The sequence below is a fragment of the Plecotus auritus genome (genome assembly GCF_963455305.1).
Source record: "Plecotus auritus genome assembly, chromosome: 7".
Taxonomy (NCBI): Eukaryota; Metazoa; Chordata; class Mammalia; order Chiroptera; family Vespertilionidae; genus Plecotus; species Plecotus auritus.
The window spans coordinates 153812017-153827967 of NC_137774.1; positions in this window are offsets into that span (position 1 = coordinate 153812017).

The window sequence follows — 15951 nt, forward strand, 5'->3', positions numbered from 1 at the left end:
AGAATCCCACTATCTGAATTTCAACTTTTAACTCTCTCTCTAAAGTTAAAAGTTAGCTTCCAAAGCTTTTAGAAGGCTTCTGCCCTTTTCAAACTGTATTTCTACTAGTAGTACATCAATCTTATTGATTTATTCATAGTAAATGTTACTGGTTCATTCTTTCTGTCTGAAGGTGAGGAAAGCTAATAAGTCCTTCCTAAACTCTGGCAACCCTCTCAAATGTAACTTGGCTAAACAGCTAAACAGTGCAAACTTTTTCCTTCAAGTCAGGAAAATGGGCAGCCTGGAGAGGGACAATGGGCTCTCAGTGCCAAGTAAGATAGGCCATAAATTCTAGTTTATCAGCAATATCAAATGCGAAATGTTTTCACATTCCAGGAACTATTGCTTCCAGAAAGTGATAGAGCCTCTCCAGTAATAAAAGCATTGATCCTGAACTGAACTCTGAATGCATGATGTAAATTGTATGAGCCTTTTGGAGAAATCCATTTCTGAGTCTCAAAGTCCTTCAGTTTAATATACATAAATGCATATCAAAAGAAATGAGTGAAGCAACTTAGTTCTACTACCCCAAGTGCAGAGTTACACAGAAAGAAAAATGACCTCTGTTGATTAAACTGAAATATCTCATCTCCCCTATATATACTTATTCATTCATGTTATTTCTTTTAGCCCTGGTTTTACATTGTATATTTTATTATATTTGTGCCAATTTATAATGAACTAAAAGACTACCACCTAAAGGTTTATAAAGTAGAGATAACCTTGCATAATCTTTATTTTTGACCAACAACCAAAGAAAATATATCATAGGTAAGTTCTCTCCTTTTTATTATCTTCATTTTTTATCTATTGAAAAAAAATTGGATAGGAACCACATTGCCTTGCCTTTCCTAATTCTAAGGAAAAGCAAAGGTGATTTGATCTAAATGGTTTGATTCTCAGTACTCATTCTCCAATTCAATATATAGAAAGCTAACAGACAAACTTATATTATGATAAAACAATGATGGTTATTATTTTCTCAAAAGCAAAGATGACTAAAAGATTATAAATGTTATTGTCTGGACCTGAACCAATCAGTCAGTCATGTGACAGTGGATCTGGTGTGTAGTGAAGGGAGTTCTAAACTAATTTTTATGTCTCACTGCTATAAACATAAATTTCCACAGAGCACCTAATATTTAAGACAAGCATTTATAAGAAGTTAAGATTAAAAAGCCTATATGCTAACATGGGAAACAGAGACAATATTGGGAGATAAGGAAAATATATTTAATGGAGAAAAAATATGATCTTCTAAGGGGAAAAAATGGGAAGAAAATGAAGGTAGGAAGAAAGAGAAAAGGTTAAAAAAAAGGAAATTCAGGAATAAAAAGGAAAAACAATAATTTATAACGTAATTTTTATTTTAGAAACATAAATTTGGCATAAAAAGAGGACATTTTATAGGAAATGTAACCAAGATATTAAAATTGGAAATATAATTTTTCTTTTCTTATTTTTAATATCAGAATATACAAATCTGTAATCCAAGTCCAGAGTTGTTCAATTGAACTAATTTAGGTTCTCAGTTATAATTCCCATATTAATGTGTAGAGTGTCAACAACATTAGCTGAGCATTTTTTGTTTAATTTTTAAATCTAAAGATTTCCACTAACTTCATCCTTCAATATTCAATCACGGGTTCCCTGTTCTCAAGAAAAGGAAGGTAAATGGAAGCCCTTCGTGGCTGTGCACTGCTCATCCATGTGTTCTGTTAACACACAGCAAGAGTCCTAGCCCCTTACGTAGGAGAGGAACATTTTGCATGTGTTCAGGTTTACATAGTCAAAGGAATACAAAATAACTTCTATACATTTAACCTGATAGCAATCCTGGGAAATGTTTGTTTGATCTGATACAGAGGGTGGTGCCAAGCACAGTGCCCTGTCACAACTGAAGGTTTATAACACTTTACTTAATTATGCAGAGTTCAATTTATACAATAATTTAATTATACAAAGATTGTTGGCATATACTTTTACTTATGTATATAGTTCATCATTACCAGAATGAATAATATTATTGTTTATCAGTATTCTCTATCCATGAATAGTACACTTTAAAGCAGTAGACGACCCTGCTAGCGGTTCTCAACCTGTGGGTCACGACCCACAGGTTGAGATCCGCTGTTGTAGAGCCTAAGACCATCAGAAAACATAGATTTTTACATGACAATTCATAGCAGTAGCAAAATTACAGTTATGAAGTAGCAACGAAAATAATTTTATGGTTGGGGGTTGCCACAACATGAGGAACTGTATTAAAGGGTCGCAGCATTAGAAAGGTTGAGAACCACTGCTTTAAAGGAATGCTCTCCAGAATGGTGATTTCTTTAAACTTATATATTGATGAGATGCTATGTAGACCTATTTTAAAAATTATCACTATGAAGTCAGGAGGAAGAAAAAGGATGGGATTCCGCTTTCTTCTAGGACAGTTTTCTTCATTATGGATACTTCTTTATCTGGTCTAGTTTTGTCCTTTATATATGGAATGCTAATCTCATGAAAATCATATATTATATCAACATTTTGAGCTCTTTATGTGAAAGATACAGGAATAAGATTAAGCCCTAAAATGTTTTGATAATAATCCCATTCATCTTTAGCTGTACTTCCACACAAAAGTTTTTGTTTAAAAACTTTTTCATTTGTTTCTCAGTTTTATATTCACTTACAATACAACAGGTGAATCAACACATCTATTGAGAAATCAAAGCTATCTAAAGTGACGTGTGCCCTCATTCTCTATTTTCCTAGCTCCCGCTTCCTACTCTCCAGCCTCAGGCCAAAAGGCATTTGCGCTACAGCTCAAAGGCAATTTCTTCACGTATTTTTTTCAATTATAGTCCAACCTGAGTCCTCTATGCTTTGGTTCTTCTTATCCTTTGTAACTTTTAATTTCATCAAATGGATGAACAATCAACATAGAGATAACCATTTAACCCTGAGGCTGCCATTTTATCCTCAAACCACATCTCTACTTTTAAAATGAATACTATCTAATAAATAATATCTTGTAATACTAATTCCTTATTCTTGCCTTAATTGCCCCTATCTTCCAAATTCCTTATGCTCAACCAGCAAAAACATCAGGGATTTATAGGTCATAAAGCTAATAGTTTCCAAGCCCACATTTTCCTTGACTTCCTTGAAGCGGATTTCCTTCTCTGCCTTATTAAACCTCTGAGTTCTTCCTGCCTTATTTCTCAGTTCTCACCTTTACTTTCTTCACTCATAAATTAATGTGATGAATCCAATTGTCAATGGCTACTTGCATATGGATGTCTTTTCTTATTTTAATACATCTATATCTAAACTCATCATCATAAAATGAAGTTCTTACACTTGCTTTCCTGTGTCAATTAATTATATAACTAAATCATTTATAAAAATGCAACAGGTACAAAAATGTATATGTGGTATGATTCCATTTATAATATTCTAGAAAAGGAAAAAACAATCCATGATGATAAACAAATAATGTTTATTTCTGTGGAGGGTGAAGCTATTGATTGAAAACAGCACATGGTAACTTTCTAAGGTGTTGAAAATGTTCTGTGTTAACAGTATATAATTATCAAAACTCATTAAATTTCACATTTAAGCTTGGCTCATTTCACTCTAATGAACTTTTATATAAAAAACAAACAAACAAATAAAGGGAATGGTAAGCAAATATTGAACTCTAGTTAGTTGGTTTGCATTTTTTTTTTTTAAGGGAATGTAGCCGATAATGCTGCTGAGTCAGAAAAAGTGAGATGCAAGCTGGGCCATCCTAAAACTTCAGAAGTTAAACAAACGCTCTAAGAATCATGGAGGTATATCAGAAGGACACTGAGACAGCCAAATACATACAGAGAATGCAAGGGAGAAAGAGAATATTAACATAAAAGAAAAAAAAGTCAACAATTGGTGAATGTAAGGCCTAAAGAGGATACAGAACTATCTTTTTTCATCTTTCTGTAAATGTGAAATTAAAACAAAATGATGTATAACAAAATATTCCAATAGATGTCTTATAAAGGACTGAAAACACTGGACTTGTCTATCCAGTGCATCCGAACCCTCCTGGGGAATGAATGCCTATTCCCTCCCTCCCTGACACAACTTGTCTCCAGGATTTCACCTAAAGAGCTTTCTTCTCCATGAGATTTACCTGACCACCATACACCTGACTGGGTGGACCACTCAGGTATAATTGATAAATGCTTTCTTACATTGCTCTTACTTGTGTTTTAAAACTTTTAAAGCCTGTGCTGGGGCTGACCGGCAGACCTTGAATGACGGATGAATGATTACTCTAACACACGTTTCTGTGAGAGAGAGGGCTAAGGCACTACTTGGCTATCATTGCTAAGTAGCCCTGTTCGCCTGCCCCTTTGGTTTTTATTGTCATAACAGCTTGAACTAAAATTAACCTCTAGATACAATCAGCAAGGTAAGCATCCTTGAGAAAGCACATACTCCTACAAGGCCGTGCCTAAAGACCAAACATAGAGATTCTAGCAAAACACCCTGGGGGATCAGACTTGTTTGGAAAAGTCAAGGTAGGGGCTGTTGCCTTCAGCAAGGTTCCCTCAGAGGCCCCTGACCTTTCGGAGAATCCTCCTTACAGACCTGCCAACCAAGTCCCGTGCTTCCCCGCAGCCCTGCCTTAGCCAATTTTGCTCAGTGGGTAGAGCATCGGCCTGTGGACCAAAGGGTCCCAGGTTTGATTCCAGTCAAGGGCCCATACCTCGGTTGCAGGCTCCTCCCAGGACCCTCATGCAGGAGGTAACCAGCCCATGTGTTTCTCTTGCATCAATATTTCTCTCTGTCTTTCCCTCTCTCTTCCACTCTCTCTAAAATCAATGGGAAAATATCCTTGGGTGAGAATTAAAAAAAGAATAAGTCTTTAAAGCCCTAAAAGGTAGACATATTATTTCTACAATTGCCAACCTTAATACTTAACTACTTTCCATGAGCCCAGCAGGTGCTTAATATTTTCAGTTCAGTTGTTTTTGGTCTGGAAAAAAAAAACAAAAACAAAACAAAAACAAGAACAACAACAAATATACCCCCACTGAAGGCCTGGCTTTAAAATATATTTAATTCTGTATATGTTTTTATGCTTCTGTTTTTACACTTATTGGTATAAGCCAAACTTATTTTAGAAAATTAAGGTCCTGTGGTGTTTGGAATAAATGCAATTTTTGATAGCCAAACTAATTTCTTAAGTGCAAATGTATGTTAACTTGTGAGTTATTTGATAAGTACAAACATCAGTTAACTCCTGACCTTGCCTTTGCTACTCTTTCATACAATATAGATAGCCTTTATTATTTAGTAAAAATGTTTTCACACCTTGACACTCTTTGAATTATATTTATCAAAACTACCCACATTCCTGGTTCTTGCCAGATAAGGCATGGTCTTGGTAGGCAGAGAGAGTGAACAGATGTTTTCAAACTCCAGTGGCCATCTGCTGCGCCCTGAGCAACCCCCCTGACAGAGGCACAATCTGCAAGCGCTTACTCATAAAACACCCATTTTGTGAATGAAATGATTTTAGTGGTCTCGGAGGCTACCGCTTTGTCATTCTTCTGTCAGCGCTACAATTAATGTGGAAATAAAAGTAAACATGGCAGCGTTTTTTCCCTGTGTTCCCCAAAATTTATTGACTTGTTTAACCATCTAACTCTAGTGCAAATAAACATGCTTTTATTATAATTGCATTTAAATCTTGACGGAAAGCAGCAACCTCTCATCAAATAGTTTTTCCTCTTTAGGATTACGCATATGGACTTAAAACTGAACTCTGTTATACTCTTTGGGTAGAAGACCCAGGTTTTTAAAAATGCTATAGTGGTCATTTTCTAATTTAGGAATACTAACTGCCATATACTCTCTGCATAAACTTATATCACATCCTGAAATCTGTGTGAGTATGCTACGGCTGTGCTAACAAAATAGCACAGACTGTATGACTTAAGCAGCAGATATTTATTTTCTCAATTCTGGAGGCTAGAAGTCCAAGATTCAAGTTGGTTGGTTTCCTCTGAGGGCCAAAGTGGGGAGTCTGTTCCAGGTTTATTTCTTGAACGTACAGGCAATGCTTTATCACGGTGTCTTCACATGGTTGTGCCTCTGTGCACACCTATGTTCTGCCTATTTAAACTCCATCAAAGCCTCTCTATCATGAGAGTTAGCTCCCTTAATCTAGACTTCACTTTATTCCCATCACTGCTCAGGCATAATTTTGAGCCACCTTCCTCAGTCTCTCTTCTTCCATACATTTAATGCTTCACCATTTAATAGTTTACTATTACAGACTTGGCATGGTGTTAATTGCTGGAGAGAGAATACATAAAATATCACCTTTATCTCAAGATATAGAGTTGGGAGATGACCTCTAATTGTGTTTGCATACGTAAGCAGGGAAGATAATATTGAACAGTGGACAAAGATGGTGATAGGTAATGTGTAAAAAAACTGGTTTAGCTTTAGATGTGTTTGATTTGAGGAGTTTGGAGTTGCCAAGTAGGCGGTGGTATAGAAAGGGAATTCTACTCTTAATAAACCAGTTAATCCCAGACTATCTACGCCTATCAGTGAGATAGTATGAATCCCAGGAAACCTAGGGGAGGTATGACAACCTCAGTATTAGGCTCCTTTTATAAACCCACATACAACAACTGAGTGGACAAAAAATTAAAGAAAATCTCAAAGCCTCCTTCTACTGGGCCCGTGGCAGTATCTCTTCATACATTGTTGATCTGATTCCACTCATTATTTTATGATGACATTTTTCTAAATTTTTATTAGAATAAGTATATTGTAAAGTGCTTTTAAAAGAGTAATTATGGTCAAGTGCTTTTTAAACTAGCAATATCTAAACGCATTTCAAGCACTGTTCTCAAAGAGTCACACCAGTAACAAAGCCTAGCCATTCCACTGCTGTAAAAGTTAGTGCCTTTGGTATAAGTTACACAAGTAGAGATAAGCTTTGGTTGAGGGCGATCCCTCTTGATGGTTGCATTTGTTTCATTCTTTAGCTTTATCCATACCTTATTTTAGCTTGAACTTGATTCTAAAACCTGGCATTGAAAAGAGTGTGAAGCCATTGAATTAAGTTCTGTAAGGAAGCCTGCTCACTTTCTCCTAAGGGAAATGAAGAATGTATGGGGCTGTTAAAGGATGATACTTTATTTACTTATTTATAAGTAAATGCATTTCCTTTTGTGGATGGGAGAACTCAGTCCTCCCAGAAATTGGCTGAACAAATTAAATCAGAATTTTTTTCTTGCCACCTCCTTGATTTCCCCAATTCTTCTCAACTTTTCCTTAATGAATGCCTTGCTTTGAGCCATAATTCATCTTCTACAGACCATTCAGGTTCAAGTGAGGGTACTAATTTCCTAAGGGGACTTGACTCTCAGGCAAATTCCAACAAAAAACTAATTTTAAACTTAGTGTTTGTTATAAATCACACCTAAGAAGCCACGGGGAGTTCTCCCTTTGAAACCAAACCAAACAAAACAAAACAAAAAGGAAATTTAATGGTTGATAAACATTGATGGAACCCAGAAGAACATATTTTGTTTTCATTTGGTTCTATTCTCTGGTAATTTATGAAATCTTTATTTTTTTCTCCCTTAATATGTAACTTATCAGGTGAAAATTAACAGCTGCTATCCCTCTTCAGAGTGTTACCAATAGGTGAGCTAAAGCTGAAAACAAACAGCAAAGGGAAAAATAAAGAGCTTCGAAGAAGTCCTTTCAGTTACTTCCAGATGAAGTAAAGAGGAGTGGACATTTTTCAAGTAAACCATCATAATTGTTTTTATAACCTGAAATGGAAAGTCTCAACCATTCATGAAACCAAGGAGAGGACAGGATGCTCTTCCAGAAACAGATATGTAATTAAATTACTTAGGAACAGAATTCAATGTCCTTTTCTTCCTACAGATGCTCCTCTTTTAGATCTTTCATCAAATATCTTTACTAAAAGGAAATAATAGGAATGGGAAAAATTAGTACAGAATATATTCATACTTTTTCATTTTCCTCAAATTCAGCTGAAGGAGCCCTAGCCGGTTTGGCTCAGTGAATAGCACATCGGCCTGTAGACCAAAGGATCCCAGGTTTGATTCCAGTCAAGGGCACATGCCTGGGTTGTGGGCTCAGTCCAACGAGCAGGAGGCAGCCAATCAATGATTCCTTCTCATCATTGATGTTTCTATCTCTCTCTTCCTCTCCCTTCCTCTCTGAAATATATATATATATATATATATATATATATATATATATATATATATATATATATATATATTAAAAATTTTCAGCTGAAAGATAGCACATCAAGTTAATGAAGCATTCTAGAGACCCCATTCTGGGTAATGTTAGAATCATGATAAGAGTTCAAACCCTCCAGAACTTTAAGTCCATCCAGTATAAACCTCATTCTCATTTTTAAAATATATTTTTATTGATTTCAGAGGAGAAGGGAGAGGGTGGGAGAGATAGAAACATCAATGATGAGAGAGAATCATTGATTGGCTGCTTCCTGCATGCCCCACATGGGGGATCCAGCCCACAACCTGGGCATGCGCCCTGACTGGGAATGAAAACGTGACCTCCTGGTTCATAAGTCAATGCTAACCACTGAGCAATGCCAGCTGGGCAACTCATTCTCATTTTAATTAATGGCAACATATACTGATGTTTTATATTTTCCCATGTAGATGAAAACTAGCTGGTTCCAGCCATTAGAAAAAAAGTATTTGTTGTAATAAATGATACATTAAAATAAACATGTTATATATTACTAGAGGCCTGGTGCACTAATTCGTGCACAGGTGGGGTCCCTCACCCTGGCCAGCCATCAGGGCTGACTGGGGCCAGCTGGCCGAGGAGGGACTGCAGGAGGGCTCCAGGGCATGTCCGGCCCATCTCACCCAGTCCTGATTGGCCGGACCTCAGCAGCAAACTAACCTACCAGTTGGAGCATCTACCCGCTGGTGATCAGTGCACGTCATAGCAACTGGTCGAACGGTCGGTGGTCAGTCAGACACTTAGCATATTAGGGTTTCATATATATAGATTAGTTACTAATTTATGTATTTTCATATGTACACTTAAATACATATGAGAGGCTGTAACTACAGATGAAGACACTGTTTTCAGACTTCCATTTATTATTAGATTCAGACTTCCATTTATTATTAGTTCTATGCTGTCAAGAATATTGCTTAGTCTTTCTAAAACTTATTTCTCAGTATGCAAAATTTAGGCAATTCTAATGGTCATTTCATGTGACTGCCCAGAGTATTACGTAAGAAAATTATGTATGAATAACAATGGTAGCCCCATAGAAGCTACTAGGTGAGATGTTTTCACCATAACTCTTATTGAACCTCAGCAATTTTTGATATTATAAATGATTGATTATTGAAGAGTGTCTGCTTGGCAACTTCTAAAATTTGGTGCCATTAATCATTTTCATTTTACTATTATCTGTTAACAAACATCCATTTTTCCATCTTACTTATTAACACATTGAGAATGGCCGCATTCTCAAGAAGAAAGGCCTCAGAAGAAGCCAAATGTAGCTTCAGCTAACGTCTCTATCACATGTGGACTTTATGAGCTGACAGAGATATGATGTATGAATGGATGGGCCAGACTAATCAGAGGGTTGAGGAGAGAACAAAGGACCCAAAAGCAAGAAAACACAATGTGAGATTCAGACATCTAAATCATGTGGAATTGATTTCCTGAGAGGAAGAGGGCTGTACTTCAATACACCCAGATCATAATGTGACCTGAGGGATAAGGTCTGATAAATAAAAGATAATTGTTTTTGCTAACTTTGAACATATACATGGGTTAGCTGATTCATTAGCACTTACCTGATACCAATACATAGTTTTTTCAAACTCCAGGGACAGGCCTTGGGGGTTAGACCCTAAAAGCATTGCACTAGGCCTTGAAACAGCATGTTTCTGTTTTGCCTGAGCAGCCATAAATTATCACAAAGATACAGATTTATTAAGAATAGCAATTTAAACCTTGTATCTACTAATGCCATTTAAGAGGTTTGGGGAATAACAGCCAAAGCATTTGTACCTCTTGTCACCAAAGTTCTCTTAATCTGCTGAGTAAACAGGATCTTTGAAATTTTGCTTGTGATTATGTCTATGCTACTATATTCTCTGGCATAGAACACAGATCTTTTTTTCCTGCCTGCTCTCTTAAGCAGATAAATGCACAATCTCCAGAGTTATTAGCATATCAGTGTCTAATTGACTGAAATAAAAAATGAAAAATCCTAATAACATTCTTGTATGTCATTCTCATGGACTTCAATTATTCAGAAGTTTCATAATGCTGCTGCTGCTCAGTAGAGTGTAGCCCATTAAATATGCAACTGGGCTAAAATATAAAAGTTTCTCAAATGCTCATAGGATGAAACCATGGTGGTGTTTTAAAATTTAATGTTGCTTAACCTGCAACACAATGAATTCCTCAGCCCAGATATAAAGTTTATGGTGTGAATGTAAAAATTAATCCATAGTGTTTTGTAAAACTGGTCACACCAAAATTTTTATTTTTATTTCTTTGTTCAACTTTTGATTTCTGTTCTAAATATACAGTTTTTATCTAACAAAGTTTTAAAATTTGAAAAGAAGTATAGCTATCTAATATATTATTTTGGAGATTATTCACCTAATTTACAGGTAAATATGCAAGAAAAATGGGGAAAAATTAGTCAAGTTGTTTTATATTTCAAACTTTACCTAATTATCTATCTATCTAATCTATCTATTATCATCTATCTATCTATCAGCAGCAGCAAAAACACAAGAGTAACCAGATAGTTAAAAATGAAGAAAAAAAGCTAATGTACTTCAAAGGTACTTTTTCAACAAGTTTTATGAAAAACATTAGTTATTACATTTTAGGTAACATTTTTGTTATCTAACAAATTTATTTTATTATCAACAAATTTATTATCTAACAGATATGTTAGGTAACATGTTTTTTATCATTTTAAAATATGCCAAATATGTTGTATATTATTCATATTTTATTTTTAAAAGTATAGGGTACTTCATTTGACCTTAAACATGGATGTATTCATGAGGAAAATAGGTAAATCTATACCTTGTATCAATAAATATCTCCAATCTAAGAAATTGTAGAAAACATATTATATATGCCCATGGGACTTTAACTAAACTATAGATAATTTATAAACTCAGTATCATTCCTAAAGAGCAGTATTTCCAAAATGAACTTAAGCCAAGAACATTATTTATTATATTCAAACTTCATTTCTTACTTGCAAAACACTACTATCATTTTAGAATTTATAACATATTTCATACACTTATTTCTGTCCTTAACCTTTTTATAGATATGGGCATTTTGAAAAACATTCTGAGGACAGTTATTAAGATGATGGATTGCTTTGAATATCAAGTCACAAAAAGGTTAGATATTTTCTTTCCTTTCTCCTCCTTCTCCTGCTTCTCCTACCTCTTCTGTTTTATGCTTCTCAGAAGCACAGATAAGGGGATGAGACTTGAAGAGAAAGGCAAGCCAGCTCAGTATTTGGGAGAGACTTGCTTCTTTGGAATGTAGTGCATTATATGTATATTCAACTAAGAATATTTTAAAACTAGAGGCCCGGTGCATGAAAATTCATGCACTGAGGAGGTGTTCCTCAGCCCAGCCTGCCCCCTTTCACAGTCTGGGAGCCCTCAGGGGCGGGAGGCAACCTGGCAACCAGGGGAAGGCGACACCTCATCACACCTCTGCTTCTGCCACTGCCAGTAGCACAAGCCTTGGCCAGCCCTGGTTACTTGAGCCTCAGTCAGCCCTGGGCAGCTGGGGGGCTGAGGAGACTGGGGTACTCTGGAGGCAGGCGCATGGAGCAACCAGACCCGCCTGGGGGTGGGCCCGGCTAAGGGGACTGGGTGCTGCCATCTTGTGGCTGTGGGCGCTGCAATCTTTGCGATGGCATGAGGGTCAATTAGCATATTCCCTCTTTATTAGATAGGATAGGCTAGGACAGTGGTCAGCAAACTGCGGCTCACGAGCCACATGCAGCTCTTTGGCCCCTTGAGTGTGGCTGTTCTACAAAATACCACAGCCTGGGCGAGTCTATTTTGAAGAAGTGGCGTTAGAAGAAGTTTAAGTTTAAAAATTTGGCTCTCTTGCCGAAACCGGTTTGGCTCAGTGGATAGAGCGTTGGCCTGCAGACTGAAGGGTCCCGGGTTCGATTCCAGTCAAGGGCATGTACCTTGGTTGTGGGCACATCCCCAGTGGGAGGTGTGCAGGAGGCAGCTGATCGATGTTTCTCTCTCATCAATGTTTCTAGCTATCTATCCCTCTCCCTTCCTCTCTGTAAAATATCAATAAAATATATTTTAAAAAAAAAATTGGCTCTCAAAACAAATTTCAATCGTTGTACTGTTGATATTTGTCTCTGTTGACTAATGAGTTTGCCGACCACTGGGCTAGGACAACAGTTGTTGCTGGTTTAAGCTAAGAGTATTAAGTTATGAGATAGTTTTACTTGGATTTTAAGAATATCATCAGTCCTCACTTTCTGCCATCTTAGAAAGAAATGTCTGAAAACAAGTAAAGCCACAACATCAGTCTCCTCTCTTGGGTAGGACAGTATTATCTGTAACTTTCAACTAACCTGGCCAATGTATTCTTTTCAAAATATAATACTGATCAATAATCTTCATGCATTTCTATTCATTTTATTATATTAATGCATTTTTACTCACATGTTATCAAGGAAAAAATCCCTCCATCCCTCTCTCCTTTCTTTTCCACCATTTAGTGTGTGAGATTTTATCCCATGCCTTTTGGATGAAATGGAACAAATAAAATACACTGAAGTAATAATTAATCCATAGCTAAACTATTTTTTTCCTCGTGAAACATGTGAACTAAATCTACTTGAATCTACCTTCAAAGATGTCATCATATAAAAAACTTATTCCTCATTCTATGAGTTGGGACATTTCAAAACTATGAGTAATTCATAGAATCTGTGGACAAAAATACATATTCTGCCAACACACACACACACACACACATACACACTTTAAGATGCTAAAAAGTAAGAAAGAAAGGCCAATGTATTTTAATAATTATACACTAATATAATCAATTTGGAAAGTATTTTAAAAGTGAAATGTAAAAATCAAGGAAAATTTTAGATTAAAAAATACTAATAGGTTGGTAGTGGAGGGCAAATTTACAAGTCTTTTCATTTAAGGGCAAATATTTTAAAGGCCAAATTGAAAGTTGTCTTTTAAAAAAATATAACAACTGACAATTTATTTGTCAGCTGCAATACTATCTCATATTTTAAAATTTTTGTCCTCATTCCCCCAAATTAATTAATCCCTCAGACCTTCAACAATTATACCATTTATTTGTTTGGCAAAACTAACATTTTTAAAAAGCAAAATATTTGAAGAAAACATATGAGTTTATTCATTCCAATTCCTGTAGACTGTTTTGAAATAAACTATTTAAAATGTTAGATGAGTTTTAAATCTACAGAAAACTTGCAGAGTAGATTTCACATATAGCCCACACTCCGTTACTCCTAATATTCTATTTTATAGTAATATGATGCATTTGTTACAATTCATGGACTAATATTAATAAATAATTATTAAATAACATACCTTTTTCATATTTCCTTATTTTTATTTAAGGTCTTTTTTTCTGTCTCAGGTTCCCACCCAGGAAATTACATTATATTTATTCATTATGTCTCCTTAGGCTCCTCCTGGCTGTGACAGTTTCTCAGACTTTCCTTGTTTTTGATGGCCTGGATGATTTTGAGAACAACTGATCAAGTATTTTCCTGAACATTTCTCAATTGAAACATTTGTGAAGATTTGATCATGAATGGGTGTTGGATTTTTCAAATACTTTATCTTCATCAGTGAATTTAATCATAAGATTTATTTTCTTTAACCTATTGATATGGTAGAGTACATTTATAGAGTTTAAATGTTTTTGTTGTTGTTGTTAATACTTGCCCAAGGATATTTTTCCATTGATTTTTTTGGGAGAGTGGAAGAGAGAGAGAGAAAGACAGAGAGAAATATCAATGTGAGAGAAACACATCAATTGGTTACCTCCTGCACCGGCTCAGACCAGGGTCCAACCAGTGAGGAGCCTGCAACCTAGGTACTTGCCCTTGACCAGAATCTAACCCAGGATCCTTTTATCTGCAGGCCAATGATCTATTCACTGAGCCAAACCAGCTAGGGCTAGAGTATAAATGTTGAAACAACCTTTTATGTTTAGAATAAATCTCACTTTGTCTTGGTAAATAATCCTTTTTATACATTGTTGGATTTGTTGAGGATTTTGCATGTATTTTCCTAGAGAGTAAGGTCTATAATCTTTACTGTAGTATTTGTATCTGATTTTATAATCCAGATTATGCTGGCATCATTTTCTTGAAAAGATTTTGGACAATGAACTTTATTCCTTCCTTAAATGCTTCATAGAATTAATTAGTGAAATTACCTGTATATGATGCTTTCTTTTTGGAAGGTTTTCAATTATTGATTTTATAGATAAAAGGCTTTCTATCCTTGTGTATTTTCATAAACATGTTAATGGTCTATTACATCTAAATTTTCAAATGTGTATGCAAAAAGCTACGTATAATATTCCCTTATTAACATTTTTATTTCTGATATTTATAAGTTGTGTATTACCTTTTATTATTTTAAATACATTTTTATTGATTGCAGAAAGAAAGGGAGAGGGAGAGAAACATCAATGATGAGAGTCATCAATCAGCTGCCTCCTGCATGCCCCTTAATGGGGATCAAGACTGAAACCCAGGCATGTGCCCTGACTGCAAATGGAACCTTGACCTCATGGTTCATAGGTTGATGCTCAGTCACTGTCATGGCTTTACAGGGATTTAGTTGAATGATGCTACACTAACTGTGCCAGCTGCTTCCATTAACTGTTTTTTCTCTGGAAGCACAGACATTGACCCACTAGTACATAGGAATATAGGAGATGAGAATAGAAGTAAATATTTTTATATATTTGATTTAAAAATCAGTGTCATGAGTAACATTAGTTCTTGTGGTGTACTCTAGCTTGACATTACTTGAATATTTTTGTCCATAGATGTTTTGATAGTTGGAAATGGGCAACATTCCTTGCTCTGCTTTCCTCAGGAAAAAATTTTTAAACGCATTTCTTTAGCAGCTAATCAATCATATCAGCTATGAATAATCAAATTCTTTGAAGAGATATGTACACATGCACACACACACACACACATAATTGTTCATATTTATAGGCTTTAATGGAATGATAATAGATGTGTGAGTTGTCTGCAAAGCCTGTAGATTGCAATTCTGTGACTTTTGTTCATTTTCAATGTTCACAATATAAACATAATTATAATGTACTATGTGTATATTATGCTTGAGTATAATACTCCCAACAAAACTATCTGCAAAATCAAACCCAATGTATTCATTATTACAATAAGGTATTCTTTAAGAATGACTAGTGCCTCCAAGGAATAAAATGTTTAGGCAAGTGTGTGATTAAAATGGAGGCCCAGGAAAGGTTACATTCTTTGTGCATTCATTCTCCATAGGGTGCATAACCCCCTACGAGTAAAACAAATACTTTCTAGAGGTAAAAGGCTTCCATTTTGAAAGAAATGCTTATAATAACAAAGTGTGTTTGTTTTTACCATCGTATTTTCTTGACATATAGAAGAGTCACATTTCCTCATTACATTACAATAACAAGCTTCTTTTGACTAAAATTACATTTTGTCACTGCAAGATATATTTGAATAGAAATATAAAATATAGACATATTCTCAAACTAAAATACATG